Here is a 3,533-nt window from a genome sequence, read left to right as displayed (position 1 = left end):
ACAAAATAATTTATAAGCATATAAATTTAAATCAGCTGAGATTTAAATAACAAAGAAACATAAACCTAAAGAAAAGAAATAATTACAAATAATTAACCACTCAGCTATTTAGTTCCTGTAAGATATTAGGCTTCATGTGATGAAAATCTTTACTGTTTGAAATAAATGTCAGCCTAACAGAGGACAGATTTTAAAGCATCAAAATTTATTTCAAGACATATGATGAACTTATCTACAGTTAAGAAATTAAACTTCATTATAAAGATAATTCTCTATCAATATAATATCAAAATTTGTGAAATCTATGAATTTCAGAAAAGCATAGTTCTTCAAAAGTGAATTAATGGAGCATGAAAAGTAGAGAAATTTCCTTCTTTCTAGCCCAGTAGCATTTTGGGAACAAGTATAATGTATCATTTCTAAGAGTTTAGATTATTGAAATTGCTATTCGTATCATGTTCATATAAAGGCAGAGAGTGCCTCTACAATAATTTTAGCCAAACCAACATATCCCTAACACCACTAATTTCACCAACAAAAAATTGTTTCTAACATCTATGATACTAATTGACAAAAGCTATATTGTTAAATGGAGATTTAAAAAATAAAGTATTTGCCTCAGCTACTTCTGGTGTGTGGCCATTTCATTTTCATAGCTGACCACCTCTGGAAAGCATATTCCCAATTAATTGGGCAACTGAACACCACTATAGTGTAGATTAAATTTAATCTACATTGTAGATTGTATTGTGATAGACACATACAATTCACACTTTCTAAGCTGAAAGGTTTTTTTTTTTAAAGACAAATTACCAACAATATAAACTTCTACCCCTGTATATTTCTGTGTGCTTCTCTAAAAAATAAGATTGTCATCTTACACAGCTAAAATAATACCATTACATTTAGTAAAATTAACAGTGAACTGTTAGTAACATCTGATACCCATTCCATATTCATATTTCCCCATTTGTTCTTCCCTAAATTCCCTTGAAAATGATTTGTCAAAATCAGATTCAATCTAAGGTCACATTTTGCATCTGGTTTTTATGTGTCTTAAATGGCTTTAAATATTTAATACTATTTATTGTGCTGCCACTCTCTCTGTTGAAGGTTCATGCCATTAGTCTTGTACAACGTCTTAATTTTTGGTTTTGTGTGATTGCTTTATTTGTGGTATCATTTAGCTCATTTCTATTTGCACTGTTGGAAGTCGAATCTAAAAAGCCTGTTTAGGTGTAAATTAAACATTTTGAAAAAAAATACATTTTAGGTAATTTGTATTGTTTTTTCACTTTTGGGCATCATATGGATTCATGAATTTCAAAATAAATTCACTGTATTTTACTCTACCCAATATGATATCCAAATTGTTATAACTTTGGGCAGTGGGAGCTTGTTTCAGAGACATAATTTTTTAACATTAATATTTGGAAGGTTCTTTGCTTTCTAGAACAAAAAGTTATTCCAGGCTCACCTTGTACCATTTCTTTTTCAGACTGGGTATCAGTCATTTCTCCAGGAAGTCCTTGTTCCTTTTAGTGGAAAATAGTGTTAGAGACCAAAATTAAGGTATTATGGGTGCCTGAGCTCCAGGGGTAGTATTGCTTCCAGACTGTTTCCAGTGGTTACAGCTTGACTTGGTTAGTTCAGGCTGGTATAACAAAAATACCGTAGATTGGGTGGGTTAAACAACACGCATTTATTTCTCACAGTTCTGTAGGCTGGGAAGTCAAAGATCAAAGCACTGGCAGTAAAGATGTCTGGTGGGACCCTACTTTCTGACTTGTAGACAGCCATCTTCTTGCTGTGTCCTCACAGGGCTGAGACAGAAAGAGCAAGATCATCTTTCTTGCGTCTCTTATAAGTGTACTAATCCCATTCATGAGGGCTCCACCTTATGACTTAATTAACCTACCAAATGCCTCATCTCCAAATTTCAACACTGGAGATTTAGACTTTAATATTTGAATTTTGGTTGGGGGGGGGGTCCACACAAACTTCAGTCCATAGCACAGCTAATAAGGATATGCAGCATTTTCTAAAAAGCCTGGGTTTATATGGACTTTTCTAATTAAGTATTAATATTTCAGATTTCAACAACTTCTTTATACCTGTCATTATATTTCCTTTTCTCCTATGCCAAAGATTTTCATATTATAACACTAATATAATTACTCTTATTATATTATATAAAGAATAATTATTAATGCAATTATTCTTTTATCCAACAATAAAAAAGTTTTAAAACAACAGTATCAGTATTTTTAGTGTTACTTTTAAATGTTACTTAAAATATTCAATGCAGTTCAATATTATTTTCATTATTAGAATGCATTATTCTACTAAGTATCTACAAAGTACCACATTCTAGAGCTACTTGAAATAACTGGTAACTGAATGAGGTTGTATAAATACTTATATAGCGTTCAGGCTGATTCAATTATTTTGTTTTATTTATTCTTTAAGTGTTTATTTACTTATTTTGAGAGAGAGAGACAGTGAGCTTGGGGGGGAGAGGCAGGGATAGTGGGGGAGAGAGAGAGTCTCAAGCAGGCTCTGTGCTGTTGGCACAGAGCCTGATGTGGGGCTCAATCCTAGGAACTATGAGATCATGATCTGAGCCGAAATCAAGAGTTGGATATTTAACTGCCACCCAGGCACCCCTCAGTTATTTTGTTTTAAATTTGAGGGTGTGGCATGGTACTTCTGACTTCATAGAAGAGAATATCTGTTATCTGTTCAACCTTCCCTTGATAAAGATATTCACTGTAGGAAGATTTTGGTTGGGGATGGTTTTGCCAGTCTACTTTGAGTAAATTAAAATGTAATCTCTAAATCTCTTTATAAGAGTTTTGTTTCACGGCATTCTGGCTCACTAAAGATTACCTAGTGCTTAGTTTTAAGTGAAGATTTCATAAATACAGATTTCACCAAGCAAACCCATTCTTAGTCATTTAGATATTACATATTTCATGAGTTGATTCAGTTATTTTTAAATTAACCTTAACAAAAATTTTTATTAAGTTATCTCTATGCCCAATGTGGGGTTCCAATTCATGACCCTGAGATTAAGAGTCGTATGTTCTACCAAATGAGCCAGCCAGGTGCCCCTAAATCAGCCTTTTTATTTTGAGAATATTATAGATTGACATGCAGTTGTAAGAAATAAGAGAGAGAGAGATCCTGTGTAAATAATAGAGAGAGATCCCCTGTAACTTTTACTTACTTTCCCCAATGGTAATATTTTATGGTACTATAGTACAAATCACTATCAAGATATTGATATGAAACATTTGAGATAATGTTTCTCTTAATGCAAGAATCCTGCAGTTTGCTATTTTATAGTTAAACCCACTTTCCTTCTATCCCACCATCCTCTTAACTCATGGCAACTACTTACCTGTTCTCCATTCTTACAATTGTGTTATTTCATAAATGTTATATAAATGGAATCACAGACTGTATAGCCTTTTAGAATTGGCTTTTTCACTCAGTATAATTCTCTAGAGATTGATTCAAGTTGTGTTTAC

The sequence above is a fragment of the Panthera tigris genome, chromosome B2 (assembly GCF_018350195.1).
Source record: "Panthera tigris isolate Pti1 chromosome B2, P.tigris_Pti1_mat1.1, whole genome shotgun sequence".
Taxonomy (NCBI): domain Eukaryota; kingdom Metazoa; phylum Chordata; class Mammalia; order Carnivora; family Felidae; genus Panthera; species Panthera tigris.
Note: the sequence above shows the minus strand (reverse complement) of the source record.